This window comes from Phasianus colchicus, chromosome 15 (genome assembly GCF_987193195.1).
Source record: "Phasianus colchicus chromosome 15, bPhaCol1.hap1.1, whole genome shotgun sequence".
Classification (NCBI taxonomy): domain Eukaryota; kingdom Metazoa; phylum Chordata; class Aves; order Galliformes; family Phasianidae; genus Phasianus; species Phasianus colchicus.
The window spans coordinates 17,940,580-17,956,456 of NC_143450.1; the positions used below are offsets into that span (position 1 = coordinate 17,940,580).

The 15,877-nt window shown below is 48.1% G+C and overlaps 1 long non-coding RNA gene across 1 annotated transcript; it reads right to left on the minus strand.

The window, feature by feature from the left end:
- Nucleotides 1–415: 415 nt before the first annotated feature.
- LOC116232258 (uncharacterized) lies at nt 416–15,462 on the minus strand. Its single transcript, XR_004167637.2, has 3 exons — nt 14,530–15,462; nt 973–1,064; nt 416–872 (listed from the first exon to the last, which is right to left on the minus strand). It is a non-coding gene; the product is annotated as an uncharacterized LOC116232258 (long non-coding RNA).
- Nucleotides 15,463–15,877: the final 415 nt, after the last annotated feature.

Sequence of the window (15,877 nt, forward strand, 5' to 3'; positions counted from 1 at the left end):
CGAGTGGAGCTGGTCTCTGTGTGCCCCGTTCTGTGCAGCTGAAGCCCACTGGGTGCTTTGAGCATCCGTGTAAAGCCGTAGGTGCCGCTGCTTTGGGAGAGCTGGTCAGGTACAAACCTGTTACATCCCTCCCCCCTCACTCTGTGGGCTCTTTGAGGGCAGCCCCCCACCTGCACTGGGGGAGAAAGCCAAGGGCTGGGATGGGACAACTTCTGGGAGTGCAAAGTGAAATCAAGCCAGAGAGCGTGTAAGAGCAGAGAGGAGGATAAAACCAAACCAAACCAAAATCAGAACGGATGCAATTGAACACGCTTATCACATGAGAGCCTCCAGACGATCGCAGGACAGGAGGATCAAAGTATGATGTAACTATTGAACCGTTTCCTTCAACCTAAACATAGCTGGCCCTTGCAGCACGCTATTATTGGCTACAGATGGTGCATGTGTGTGTGTAGGAGGAGCCGTGGCTCTTCCTGCAGCTGTGCAGCCCTGCAGCATGCACACAGTGGGGCAGGCCCTGCAGGCTGCAATGTGATCTGCACCAAAGGGCTGGGCTGTGAGCCCTGCCAACACCGGGCACCTCACCCTGCTGTGGGGACACAGAATGGGGCAAGAGGGCAGCACAGAACGACTGCATGGGGAAAGAGGGAGAAATGTGGGCCCCTCCATTCTCCCTCCCACTGTGTGCAGCTCAGGAAGGGCCCCAGTGGGCTCACAGCTTTGTTACAGAACGGAGAGCTGGAGGAATGCATTGGCTGGCTCAGGCTGCTGCAGGGAGGTTGGGCACTCAGCTCTACACCTCCTTGCAGGGCAGCTGTCACACTGCTGGGGTCATGGCTGCAAAGCGCTTTGTGATCCACAGAAGATAGGGACTAGAGAAATACATGGATAAAACAATGAAAACTAATATTAGAATAACATTCAGTCACCTTTAAAGAGGAAGGATGGAGCAGCTTATGGGCTGTAACTTACAGCAGCTACAGGACTTGTCAGAGGTTGGTATGTTGCCCCCAAAAGACTCTTTCATGTTTGCACAAGAAGACAACGTCAGACTTCTTCCATACCTGCAGAAACAAGGCACAAGACTTGAAAATATTGCACAGGAAGAGAACAGCACAGTGGTACAGTCTGCTCTGCAGGGCATGGCGCAGCCACCAGAGCTGTGTCAGCACAGTGCCATCCCTGCAGCACAGCCACCCCCGGCCAGCCCTGCCCTGCAGCTCACTGCTGCTGCCCTGCTTCCCCTGGCATTTGAGCAGCGATGCTCTATTTGGGCGCACACGTTTCTGCTGCCACCCAGAATGAAAGTGAAACCCAGTGCTATTTCTGTCCTCACTGAGCCTGGCTGCATGGCATGAGGACCCGCTGTGCCTCCAGATGGAGGGAGTGGGCTGCTCGTGGGGTGCTGGGCTGCAGAAGGCATCTCCCTGAAGGGCCGGTGGCTATTTCTGCTGAGACCTTTCTAAATAACTGAAAAAGAAAACAGGAAACCGCAGTGCTGTGGACTGGAGCCCGACGTGCTCTCATGCATCTGCTGTTACTGCTCTGACCACCATTAGGCGATGAAAACTCACAGGGATGCTGTTGAGAAGACGAAGGAAATGCATAAGAGCACTGCAACATTGATGTGTGCTGCCACTGGTTAAGGGGAATGGCCCCTCAAAATTCATGACACTTGTACAGCACGGCCTGGAAGAGCTAATGTTACAGACAGCATTCCCAATTAGTCATAAAGAAGTAGCCTGAACAGCAAGGAAGAGATGGAGCGTCCTCGAGTCAAACCGCCTGGGCAGGGACAGCACTTGTGGTCCCTGCACTTAGGGTAACCAGAGAAGAGATTTGTGCCCGCTGCCTTCGCAGAGCATTTTACACCCCTGGCATTTTACATACAGTTAGTAATAACCAGTCAGGAGAAAGGTAACACACATCAATGCACAAATTCAATTAGGAAGAGAAAATAAAAATATAATCTGAATCACTAAGCTAACGTGATGCATTTTAACCTTGAGTTCAACATCGGTTTGGTTTGGATGAGGAGTTCTAATCAGATTTAAAGGAGGCTTCGAAAATTAGTAACAGATGTGAATGAAACAGATAATGATTTTCATTCTTGATTATGTGACCAAGGTTATAGACAGTGGGGAGGGCGCTCCATGAAAATAATTTGGCTAGCATGCTTGTGGATTTTCTGGTACAGATTAATACCTTACAACTTTCCCTCATTTACCAAGGTGAAGAGTGATCAATTCCCAGTTATTCCAAACACAGATATAAAAATTGACAGCCTCTATTTCCCATTACTTTCCTCAAAATTTAATCAGCAATTGAATGATGTGCCTTGCTTCTCTAGCAGGATGAAGTGCCTTCTCTAGAGGGAAGCAATGCCACGGCTGTCCTTCAGTGCCAGACAAGAGGATGTTAAACCTTCTAATAGGCACACGAGGAGCTACGGCTTGTGTAGCCAGCCTGACAAGCAGCCCACTGCCACGAGAAAGGCAAAAGAAAGGGAAGAAGATGTGCCAGGGACACTGGCAGGGTTAATCACTGCATTCTGCTAGCATGGATCTGCACAAAAAGCCCAGCACAGCACCAGGTCCCGCTCGCAGCCTCAGCTTTCCTGCTGCAACTATGTTGTAACTTCAGAAAATCAAAATTAAGAAACCAAATGCAAACAACAAAAAAAACCATGTAGAGCAGAGCGCAAAGCCTTGGGGGAATGTGGGAACTGACAGCTGGCGCCTGCTTTCAAAACAGGGGCCCAGAGATAATTGAATTTCTGAAACCATTTCAATCTGCATGTAAAAGAAGAGGAATTTGTTGATTGTTGCGTTTTCCTATAGGCACAACTGGCAGAGAGACAAGCTGGGTGCACCGCTGAGTCACCATCACACATCTGCCGGCACCTCCCTCACCCGAAATGGGGAAAAAGTGATTGGGAGACATCTGTAATGAGCCCATGAGGTGCTGAAGGAACCACGATGGGCTGTGCTGAAGTTCAGAGAATGGAAACAATCACAGAACAGCTATGAAGTCCACAGTGAGCATCAGAACCTATCGCGGTTTAAACACTTCACCTGGAACAGGACTTATCCTCTCCTGAAGAAGCCTCTTGTGATGCCCACAGATACACACACCCACGAAGGTCTGTAAGCCTGCATGGCCCTGATGTCCTCATGTCCCAAAATGCAGCCTTGCACGACATCGACGCCTGCATTTTCAAACTACTGCACATTATTTTACCAACTGCGTATTTTCCCGTACTCTATGATTTTCTGAATGCTCCAAACTACAAGAGAACTTCTGCTTTTTGCTAAATAATGCAGGTTATATAACACAGCCAAGCTAATAGATTGAAATATAAATGACTTAACCCTCTCTTTCCCTGCAGTTTCAGATGTACTTGGTTGCATTTAGGATCTTTAAGCACTGGAGTGAAGAGAGAATACAGAGACAAATATGTTGTTTGTTTTCCCAGTGCCAGATGGATGGATTCAATTTTCAAATTCCTTAAACTGCCAACATTGAAAAGTCAGAAAAAAAAAAAAAAAGATGGGAAGAATGCATTTGTTTTAAAGATCTGTCATGGTTCCTATAAACTGCACAGATTTTTTGTGGCATTTATGACAAAATTGATGTCACATGTCCGTTCTATCACTTGCATCTGACGGCGCTATCTTGGTAAGAAGTTCAAGTACAGTTAAAATAAGTGAATATAGTCTTTCTTTTTCTCCCTGACCAGCTCTGTTTTAAGCACAGGGGCTCCTCTCTCCAACACATGGGGTTTTGCTGCTATCCCCTTTGCTTGCTCTGGTCCCAGCAGGAACGACTTGCAGTGCTGATGCTGGTGGCACAGCCCTGCCTGCATGCAGGGTGCAGCATCACCCCAGGCTGCCAACTCAGCGGGGCTGAGGGACGGCCGGGCAGGAATGGCCCCTCATGCTGTGCATTGCTCCTGGAAGGCGGTCATTTTTTCCCGTCGGCACTGAACACTTATCACAGCTGTGTGCTGCATGGAGAGGCAAAGCTAGAGGGGGTGCGGGGGGAGCACTCAGCAAAGGTCATCCTGTTTAACACTTTATTTCCTGTCTTCGAGTTTCAATTAATTTAGATTGTGATTTCTAAACAGAACTTTCAGCCAACGAGAAGTGGACAGAGTTCCTCTGTTTCCCTGACAACTTCCTACCTTATGCAGGGATAAACACATTCTTCCTTATTTTCAGCATTCCCCCAAGATGACAGATCTCTTAACACCAGCTTCCTCCTGCACACTGCAAGGGGTGAAGCAGCCAGCACACAAAGTGCTGAGCAGGAGGCCTTAACCCAGCCAGGGAGCCAGCCCAGCAGCTGCATGAGAGCAGACCCTGCTCTGCCACCCCAATGCAGGGCTGGCTGCCCATGGGAGGGAGTGTTTATAAAGCCACCAAAAATAGCCCACAGGATAGCACACATGCTCAAGGGATAATTTGCACTGTATACAGTGAACACTGAGCACTACAAAACCAACCACCAACACAGCCAGCTGTGACCACCAGCAAGGTGTCCATCTGTGAGGACACGGGCACCCGGACAGCAGTGCTGTGTGAGGTTAACAGAAGCCTGCCTTGTTTCTTGCTGTTTGTCAGGAAGCACAGACAGCCAGGTATGAGTTAGACATTACCTACACATCAAGAAGCCTGACTGGGGAAAAAAAAAAAAGATCATCAATAATAAGCAATGAGGTAAAAATCCTGAGCGATTTTCAGTGCGGTGTTGAAGAACCAGTCAACTCCACTGCAAATTCATGGAAGGCGAGGGTATTTCCCATTCTTTCTCTTGCTGTTATATCACAAGATTAATTTTTCCACTCTGGTTTTAATCTCACAAGGACTGAGAAAAAGGTTGAGTCTCGAGCACCTCTAACTAGAGCAAGCCCTGCCTCGGCTTCCCCGGCACGCATCTGCCTTCTTGCAGTTTCATTTCCTTAAAGGAAATAGACTCATTCTGCTTTGAGACCTTTTATTTCTCCTAGGCACACATGCCATAAAAAGGTAATTAATATGTAATCACAGACTAATTAAATATGCTCTTTTATGTTTTGCATTCATAAATCACAACTAACAGCCTGAACTCTCAGGTCAATGGACGTCTTTATCCCCTCCTGTTGTCAGATTTCTGTATTCCTGTCACAGTCCTGCCCCACAGAAGGCACTTTTGGGCACTGTGCTGTGTTTCAGGTAGGTGAGGGCAGTGCTCATTGGGCTGAGCAGCTCCCCAAAGAGAAGACAAGAGGTCCCTGGCAGGGAGCATTGCTTGGTGATCCTACAGCCCTAAGCTCTTCCAAAAAGTCCCATGGAATCAGCACAACCCCTTACCAAATAATGAAATGGTGATGTGCAGTGACTTACCCCCACCTAAGTCCCCCTTTTTTTTTTTTTTTTTTTTACCAAATTTGTTTCTTCCTGATCTAACCCACCTGCGGGGAAGCTTTCTTTCACTGCCAGGGTCCACGAGGGCCAGATGCACTGCTGGGATGTTCAGTGCTTCCAGCCTGCGCTGCTTCGCAAATCAATGGGATTTCAGCAGGAAAAAAGAATGGAAGCTTCACTGCCTGCCTGACTTTTGCCCACAGAGCCCACCTCCATGCAGGGCCGGGGCTCTCCTGGCAGGCTGTGTCCCCAGGGCTGCGGGACGCCCCTTCCCAGTGTGAGCACCGATTCACAACGTGCTCTGTAAGCCAGGGAGCACCAAAAAGAGAGGCTCTCGCTACCTGTCTGCTGAAGCCTTGTGTGAATCACCAAACTATCACAACAATCCGGAATAATTGGCAGTTTTCCACTTGAAAAAACCTATTTTACTTCACTTGTCTGCTGGGTCTGAAAGGAACTGTTTTTGTACAACATCCAGAATTCCAGGAAAACCCGCAGCTCCCATTACACAGTAAGTTCTCAGTTTCCAGAAACAATCTCTACTAACCAGATAAGAGTCCTTTTAATAATTCTGCTGCCTGTGTCACCTTCGCCTTCAAATGGTAAATCTGTGCAGCAGCTGCACCACGCGCCCTTCCCTTCCTAATGAACTCCTTAATGAGGCTCACAGCCTCCCGCTGACTTCAGGGCAGCTTCCCTTTGCCCTTCCACCCCCATCCCACCCCCATACCCAACCCATCACCCCACAGCTCCCACAGGCAGCAGAAGCCCCACAGAGTTGCTCTCATAAGAAAACAGGCACTGGTGGATCGAACCCAGCATGAAGGGTTTGCTCCCTCAGAGCAGTGTAAAGATGAGGGCAAAGGCACTGCTTCCTGCAAAAAGATCACAGACACAGTGATAACAATCCATCCTCATGCACATGCAGTGTGTTGAAAGTGTAAATACCACATTTGTTACCACTGTTCTTGGGGCAGAGGTTTTTGGAAGTAGTGCTGGCTCACCGAGCAGCATAGCAAACCACAGCCATGGATTTGTCACCTACAGCCCAGGCTGGTCTCTGTACATTCCCACCATCAGGCAAGCTGCTGCCCTGTCAGTCAGACATCAGACTCCGAGCACTTGAAGTTTTCAAAGCAAGATTATAGATTATTTGAAAATTTCTCTAGCAAGTATAGCACTAAATTTTCCATAAAGCCCAATACAATGCAACTTTTCTAGATGAAACCTCCTTGCCTTACAAGAGCAGATGACAGCATGTGGCCTTCTCTCCCCCTCCTTCCCTTTGCTATTTATTCCACTTTGCACTGCACAGAGCATCCCAAATGCAGCTCATTGCCGAGGTTCAGCACAGCTGCCCATCACTGCCAGCAGTGCAGCTCCCTGCAGCAGCCACGCAGCACTGCTGCTCACACAGGGGCTGATGGCACAGTGACACCCAGAGCAGCTGCAGGGCCAACAGTAGGGCAGGGCCTGGCTTTACCCGATTCAGAACTTTTTCCCTGTCTATAGGAAGCCTGCATGCCTGAGCACGTGGCTGTGCAGGACCAGCACAGCTGAGGTCAAGCAAAGGAAACAGAACTGAAAATCCTCTTCTCCCAGCCCAGCAATGGATAGGAAGTGGCACAGATCAGGCTGTGGAAGAGCAGGTAAGGAAAGAGCTCCCTGCTCAGCCCCGCAGGCCCCCTGCAGAAGGCACACAGCAGCCACACAAGGGCCAGGCAGCAAGCAGCAGCGAGGTGCAGGCAGCACAGCATTGCATTGCTCATGGAAAGGACACCAAGCACAAGGGGAGTTAGCCCAGAGAAAGCACACTGAGGTCATGGAGAAGGAACGCTTGGACTACAGTCATTTCATTTAGGAGAGTTTAAATAGTTGCTGAATGACACCGAGAGCTACTAAGCTAATTGCTCGATGACCTTTGGGAAAACGTGTGAACCAGCCATGGGGAGAGCAGCAGCAGTGCAGGTCCTGCAGCACACAGGTGCCTGCAGGAGGAGTGCTGCAGCTCCAGTCAGGGCAGCAAACCTCGGGAAGAAGAGCTGGGGCTGCACTGAGGTTAGAAAAGGCAACAGCCATTGGGGTATGGAGCTACAGAGCCCGGGGTCACACAGCAGCACGGAAGGGCAGGGCGCTGCTCCCCATGGGCAGCACTCCTCTGTGCAGCCGGTGCCACGCAGGCAGCACAGCACACAGCAGGCTGCCCTCCAGCTGAGCTGCCACTGCTTTGGGAAAGCTCAGAATTTGCACTGAAAAGATATTTCCTTGTTTAGTTTTATCTACTAAAGCTTTCCTTGCTTTAGTGCTTATTTGTTAGAAAACAAAGATATTTCCAACTAAACGCAGCTCGGAGAGTTAACCCAGCTTTAAAGTAGGTCTGCAAGTTCTCAGGGGAGCATAAACTGCTGGTAAACAATTCAGCACTGTTCCAGTAGAATTGTATAAGCAGATTTATGTGTATATAATCAGATAAAAGTGCCAAATATAAGGTGCTCTCAGGCAGTTTCCATATACAATGTGGATTTCCCCACACCTCCCATGAATAGAAGCACTGTAATAGGAAGGGGCTGCTGGTGCTAATGCTCATGTGCTCCCAGGGAGGTTACAAGGAGAGCTTTTGGTGGCAGTGGTTGGGTTTTCTGCATGGCAATTAAACATTTCTCAATCTATGAAATGAAGGAAACAAGGCAGTGTTCAGATGACCCCTCAAACTTCATCGTCTAAGATGTCTAAAAAAGGAATGAAAAAAATCTTTCATATATTGATGAAGAGCAGCTGCTGCTGCCCCGAGCAGTAGTAATTCATGGATCAGAGACGCACGTGGTTTACTCACTTGTTTTCTGATTCCATCAAAAATACACACTTACCATGGCAACCTCTTCATTACATGTCAGGATACAATTCAAGCAGAAAGGGCTCTCTTCAAGAGCCCTCTAAGGTCACCGTTGCACTAAAATCTTTCAGGGACAGAACGTACACAGCTCATGGAGAGAGGTGCTTTGTGAGGCTGTAAAGCCAACATAGTGCATTACTTCTGCAGAAGCAGACTAACATTTTTCCTTGGGTGGAAGTTCTTCTTCTCCCCCCCCCAAACACGTAGCAGTTCCAAGGCATTTGTAAAGGCTTTTGCATGGCTAAAAGATTAAAAAACAGAGGGAAACCATAGGCATGCATGCATATGTACCTATATTTATACATCCAATACATACAGGACGTGTTCTAAGGGTTTAGAGAGATACACAGTTGAAAAGAAACAAAGAGAACAGACCGTTTAAATTTGCACCTCAATAGACTTCGTGGTGGGAATACCTGACAGCATCCAGACATTCAATCTGGATCTCAGGCTTGCTTTTCCTATGATAACAGAAATGCTGATTTGACCAACCAAGAGGTGCCAGCAGTCCCCGTGCAATGGTGACTGGCCTGGGGCACAGCTCCTGCCCTGCAAAGGCCTTCCTCAAGAAATGAGCACAGCAATATCCCGATGAGATAAATGAGAGGCAACAACTCTGCAGCTGAAACATCTTTCCACAGAGCATACCTAATTGTGATGCAATTAAATAGTTTTAGAATACACACAGCTGAAGGGACGACAGAACAACCTCCCAGTGAATAAAGCCCACTTCTGACAGCAGCCTGCACTCTGATTTACTGCTCACCTCAGTGATGCTATATTTAGGAATACATCATCCCAAAGGTCTGTGAGCTGGTGAGCAGAGCTTACTGCCCTGCTACAAACTCCTGTGTGCAGCTTTGCCACTGGGCAGTGCTTGCAGGCACAGCTGGGATGCTGCCTACCCGGCTTGGGGTTCCTCATGTGCCACTCTGCTCTGACAACCTGCTTCCCTTAGCTGACTGCCAGCCTGCACGCCAGCCCAAGCCAAATTGGAGGCTGCAAGCCTGGTTTTGTGTTTGCTTCATGCACAAAATCATGGTTCACCTTTGCAAAGCCAAAACCCAAGAGAAAGCAGCATTCATGAAATTCTACAAAAGTTAAAGCAATTTGTAGAACAAGCACGTTCAGATTGAGATGAAAGGCAAAACCAGGTAAAGGAATGATGCTTCTGCTCAACAAGATTCTGCATTTCATAAGAGACTTCTGAAGAAACTGCTCTTTTCATCTTTACAGATGGAAGACGCACGCCAGCGCGGGTGCTGAGGAGGCTCTGAGCAGGACAGGCAGGAGCCCTGCAGCACATGGGGTGCACTGCGGGATGCTGCCGGCCTGGGACTAACATTGCTGGGTGATGGAGAGAGTAAACATCATCGTGACAGCTCTCAGTGCCTAAGAAGCAAATTTCAGAGGTAGAAGTGTCAGCACCTGAGAGCATCACTAAAACAGTACCACTGCTGAGAAGCGTTCTGCACACTGAGCTGCATGGCTTCTCCAGACCAAACTGTCCAATAAACTGCAAAGGCCTCTTCTGCACGTAAAGCTGGGCATGAAGGCTGTATTTGGGATTTTGCATGACAGCTTACCTGAAACAAAGGAAACTTAGTCACGTATCGGCTAAGGAGCCAGGAGCTCCTTAGCTGTGTGGGCTTACGAGCAATGAGGTCACAGCAGCAGCTGTGCCCAATGAGCAGTGGGGTCACAGCAGCAGCACCATCACACACCAAACACTACAGTGCTCCATCACAGACCTCCATTTGGCATGGCCATACACCAGGGAGAGAAACCATAAGCACATCCCTGAGGGTTAGGCTGAGGATACTGCCTTTAGATCATCATTAACTTAAGGACATTGAAAAAAATATATATACTTTAACGAAACGTAAGCCACAAGTCTTTCTATTGCAAAAATAAGGGATGGATGCCATGTTGCTGGGGTGCTGCAGCACCAGGTGGAGGTGCCCCGCGCCAGAGCAGAGCTGTGTGGATGAGGGCAGCCTGCAGCGCGGAGCTGCTGAGCACCATAACTGCATTTCAGCCTTTCCTCTGGAATAATTCATCTCTGGCACTTTAGGAAATCACCAAACGGAACTGAGTAAAGAGAAATAATTGTCTCCTATCCAAATGAATACAGATGTATGATTAACAAGACATGGTATTTTTATAATATTCTCTATATAAATAGAGTTGCTGCGTACAGGCAGAGCCTGTGAATCATTCATTTGCTTTATGAGATTGAATAGGCTTCAGCTCTATCAACATGATCATCACCGAAGAAACAAGAGCAATGCTGCGGGAAACTGTTCATCATGGATTCATTTAACACCATTATTGTTTCAATTAGACAGAAACCAAAATGTGTAACTTCAAATTAATCCAGAAATGACCAGTTTTAGGTGAGATGTAAGACAGCAGTGCTGCCCTAACACCAACATGCTGAGCAGTACCTTATGCTCCTCACAGGGAAGCCAGCAGGAATCTGAGGGAGAACTTGCCCAAAATATCCCACCCCAGCTTTCCATGGAAGCCCATCTCCAGAGCAGCTCCAGCTCCACTGTGCCCCCCAGCCGTGCTGCAAGCAGTTTTCAGAGCAAACTGAGCTGCATGCACTGCTCTGGAGATGTGTTTGCTTTTTGGCTTCATAAATAACCACCCTGGGATTTGAGCCCAAACATCCCTCCCATGGGGCTGCCTCTGTGAAGTCTGAGATGTGAGAGCCCTCAAGAGGTAAGGGGTCCAAAACACCTTTACTCACTCAGTCAGCATGGGGGTTGGGGGGGAAAAAACACCTCCCTGCCCCAGGAAGAGATCAGAACCATAAAAATCAGCACTCCCATTTACTCATACCCCTTTTTCACAGCATCCTCGGGCTGCGCACCGTGCCGAGCCCTGCATACTAACAGCTTGGTGCAGCAGCTCCTCTCGCAGGAGCAGCTCTCATCCCCAAATGCTCAAGCCTGGGTGCTGGCACGCAGCAGCCGAAGAGCCTGCAGAGCCATTGCAAGAGTTACTGGTAGCAACAAAATGATTAAGAGCACTGAAATGTTTGAAGGGGAAGCAGTCATCACAGCAGGAAACAACTGCAAACTGACCCATGGATTTGTCTAATTCAGCTTGGCTCCAACAATTTTCCATTTCAGTCATTTTCCCTTTTTGGTGACAAGGTTTGCCAGACTGGCACAGTGTCAGTGCCAGCAGAGCAGCATTGCACACTGCTCCAACAAGGGAAGCAGCACGAGTACAGAGCACTTCTCACCTTCACCCAACTCCATGCAGCACCACCCACGTTCCCCCTCTGCTTTAACCAAAGCCCTGTGCTGAGGGCTGTCGCAGCACTGCCAGCCCCTTCCAGTTCCGGGCAGGGAGAGCCCTGCGACTCCTTCAATCTCAGGATGGTCTTAAATTATTTTCTCAATTAGGCCTTTGAATTTTGTGAAGTTATTTCTGGCTGCCCAGGATTGTTACTCATTAAGAAAGGAAAAAAAAAACAACACACAACAAAAACCCTTCAGATCTGCAGTGACATACAGTACAGTTTTATTGACTTTGTCCTTCTGCATGCACTGCCTGACTCCAGGGAGGCTGTGGAGGGAATTACAAGTCAGGCCAGCACATATTTCCAGTTACAACAACCATAAGAACTTTTAAAAATACATAACTCAATACTAAATTCATCATTTAGAGAAGCCCGCACTAATTAGCTGAGAGGGACGAGGCTGCAGAACAATAGTGGGTACAGAATTCCATACCCACTATTGTTGGAAGGGCCTAAAGAAATGTTTGTGTTCTTCTGGAAGCCCAGTTCTTAATTTAAAGAACATCCAGAAATATTCCAATGGATGTTTCCATTGGATAGGGGAACAGTGTGGTACCCCTTACAGCCCAGGGCTCAGCAGCCCTCAGCCCAAAGGGGATTCTGAGCTGTTCTTATCACATGGATTTTATCTGGCCATAATTTAAACTGCTGCCTGATAGCGAGAAAATACCCATAAGCTGAAGTCGGGCAGAATGGGAACAGAGCACTTCGTAGTGCAGACGTTGGGAGCCTGGGGGCACGAAGGACAGCACAGCACATAAGGAATCCCAGCTCAGATCCACAAAGAGGAGGAAGAAAAATTAATGAAAAAATAATTAAGAGATTCTTCCAGCATTGGGAAAAAAGTTCCGCTCAACTAACAAACATTATCACTGTTTTCTGAATGGGGCTCCAAACTCACTTTTTGATGAGTAGGTTTGGAAGATCCCACTCAAAAAACGTATTTTCTCAATAATGGAAACGAGTACAGTATATTTTTTTCCACATTAGAAAATTGAGGCCAGCCAATAACTTTCTATCATTTCTAACACTTATAACCAGCCATCGGGGAATAAACAGTTTATTGTCCAAAATTCTTCACATACAACGTGTCATTTCCTATTGCTCTCAGCTGAGGCTTGAATAAAGCAGCAGAAGTGAACACTTCAGCAGCTCGAGCACACTAGCAGCAAGTGAATGAGTTAATCCAGCGGGTCATGAACTTGTGCAATTGTTTCTTGCAATGCAGTGAAGCAAAAGGCATTGAGCAATGGCAGCAGAGGCGAGCTGTGGCAGGGGAGCCGGGCAGCAGTGCCAAGCTGCTGGGATGGGGAGACAGCTCCAGGCAGGGTGCTGGGCTTTGGGTGCTGGCACTGTGCACAGACCCGGCCCAGCTCCCCAAGAGCTCCACAGACTGCTTGGAGTGACGGCCTGTAACAGCTGCCCCTCTACCAAAGCTGCTGCTGTTCTGCTGGCCACTTCACCTCCTTACCAGAGTAGGAAAACACGACATTATCTGAGCAGTAGGAATGGACACTGCACAGCTGAGGGACCCCTCCCTTCCACAAGGACTTCACTTCTACCCCCCAGCTGTAAAATAGCTCAGCTGCTTTCTCTTTCAGGATTTTTTCAAAAACTTTTATAGCAAACATATATGTATGTGCATATATACCAGCTTGCCCTACATTGTTGCATTTGTGAGCAACGTTATCAGATTTTAAGAGAGAGAACATCCATGTGACATACAGAGGAAAGAGCAGCGGCTGCTGCCACAGCACCGTGCCCACAGGCAGCACTGTGAAAGCCCCTGCCTGGAGGGCTTTCAGTGATTTTCTATGGGCTGAACTGGTCTTCAAAAAAAAAAAAAAAAACAAACAGGCCACCAAAAAGATCTCATCCCTGACCTTCCCCACAGCCATGCTGAGATGCCTTACACCCACAAGTCCCATGAAGGAGCACATTGGGGGCACAATTCTGATGCAGCCCCCAGCTTATGGAACCTCTCCAGCACCAGTGCTTCACACAAGCTGAGCCCTGGGGGCAGCCCCCAGCCCAGGAACCCACCCTCCTAGAGCAGAAGTGCCTCCACACACCCAGCAGGGTGCTGAGCTCCCATGCTATAGGCATGATTCTGGTGCTGTTTGATGGGATGTGCATGCACATCCTCAAGTTGCAGTTCTAATTTATTTTCTCCCCTCTCCTTAAAGCACAGTGTTGTGCCCAATGCACATTGAAAGCAAATTTCAAAGTCATGAAGTCTTCAGAAAATTACATTCTTGTGTTCCAGCCAGCCCAACTCAGTTTGAGGGAATACAGTACTTTGATAACATGGTTAGGGCTTAGTGTGGCTGGATGAGTAATAAATTGGCCAAGAAATGAAACTTATTTGAAAACTATCTTTTCAGGAGAAAAACTCTTTGAAGAAAGCCTTCACATTCTCTAGAACTTATAGAGATAGTTTGAACTCACAGCACCAAGCCAAAAACTCAAGTTCCTTCTATGCACTTTCAAAAGCATACAGAGAAGTTGGGGCTGGGCAGCGTGTGACAGCTCTGCCAGGAGTAGGAGACCCTTAACTTAGGCTCTCAGCAGCAAGAGTCCTCCTGCAGATCTCCTCTCCCATGGCAGGGGCCTGACTAAGTGATGCAGAAGGAGAGAAACAGGAGAGATGTGCTGCCCACTCAGCTCCATCACCCCCAGCGCCCCCAGCCCTGTGCCCTGCACCAAGCACTAGCTGGGCTTGCAGAGCTCTGAGACTCTGGAGATTAAGTTCCCAAACCAGCCTAGTCCAAAACAGGACAAACCCATTGTTCACCCACTATGCAGAACCAGGAATCACCTTCTTAACACCATTCTACAGACAGTTTCAATTAGCTTACACAGGTACCTAAGCCTAGGAGCCAGGCTCCCTACTGTTGGGCACCTAAATAACTTACCTTCCATCCCATCCTCTGCAGCTCCTCAGGTCCCCACCTGCACATCCCTGCTCCAAGCCCTTCCCAGAGCCCTCTCCCTACCCCCATCCTTTCCCTTTTTATCCAACCCTGTTACTCAGTTGCCATCAGCTGACCTTCAGCAGGCCTACAATCTCTCCTTGATCTCCTTCACCTGCACCTTACAAGTGTATTTCTCTCACAAGGGCTTCCATTGCCCATAGAGAGGAATCAGTGTCTGCCATGGAGGTGGAGCTTCTGCATATACTGTCACAGGGGACAGTATCTTCCTATGGGAAACACATGTATTTGTAATTAAAATTTACCTTTAATGTCCGTTAGAACCACAAAAATGGAGGAGAGGAGGCAGCGCTGGCTCTCTGCAGCCCCAGCACAGCAGGACACCCCTGGCACATGCTTCTACCTCCCCGTGCACTGCTGTGTGGGAAGCATGCAGAGCACACCCAGAACGTTTCAAGGCAGTTTGAGAGTCTGACTGCGGCTCGGATGCTCATCAGCTTGATTTGCGGGATGCACATGAAGATAAATGCAACAATATATTCTTGGAAGACTGTGATTCTGATAAGATTAGGGATGCTAAAATATTGGAGCCCTGGGATTAGCAGCCTGAACTAATATCGCAATTGTCTTCACGTTAAGGGGACCTCAGGAGAATGGAATATTGATACAACTGTGGTGTGAAATCAAAATATTGTCATTTATAAAGGGGAAAAAAAATGTCCCTGGCGCTCAGACAGCTAGTTAGGCGTGAGTGCAGCACATCCAAACCGCAGTGTTAGAAAAGCCCCAAGAGATGCGATATTCTGCAAATATAACTCTTTAGTATAGTCAAATAACAACAACAACAAAAAAAAAACCAAAAAAAAACCCTTTACCACACTTCTCAATCAGTTATTTAGATAACTGTAGGGGCCTTTTGTTCCATCTGCTCTTCCTTTGGTGCTTTTTACTCACTGTGCTGAGAGGACAGGCCTTCGTGGGGCTGCAGTGTGTCCCCCCTGGGGCTGGGAGGGCCGATGTGGGGTCACCTGCTGTGTAAACAGCTTGAGAGCCGTACTTCAGCAGAGAGATGGACGGGGCTGTTGTCATGCTGGTTATAAAAGGGACGCAAACTTTTGCCCACACAATCCGTTATAGAGCTGACAAGTAAGGGAAGAAAGCAAGAGGAGTGCATGCATCTCTGTGGCTCGAAGGGAAAAGGAGCAAATTGGTGTTTTACCCACTAATATTTAATCCAACCTCAAAGCCTCGTTATTACAGTCGCTGGGTGCAACCAGGATTACAGTACTGGGGTCCATGGAGCACAGAGTGCTGCGGCCATCCCAGCACT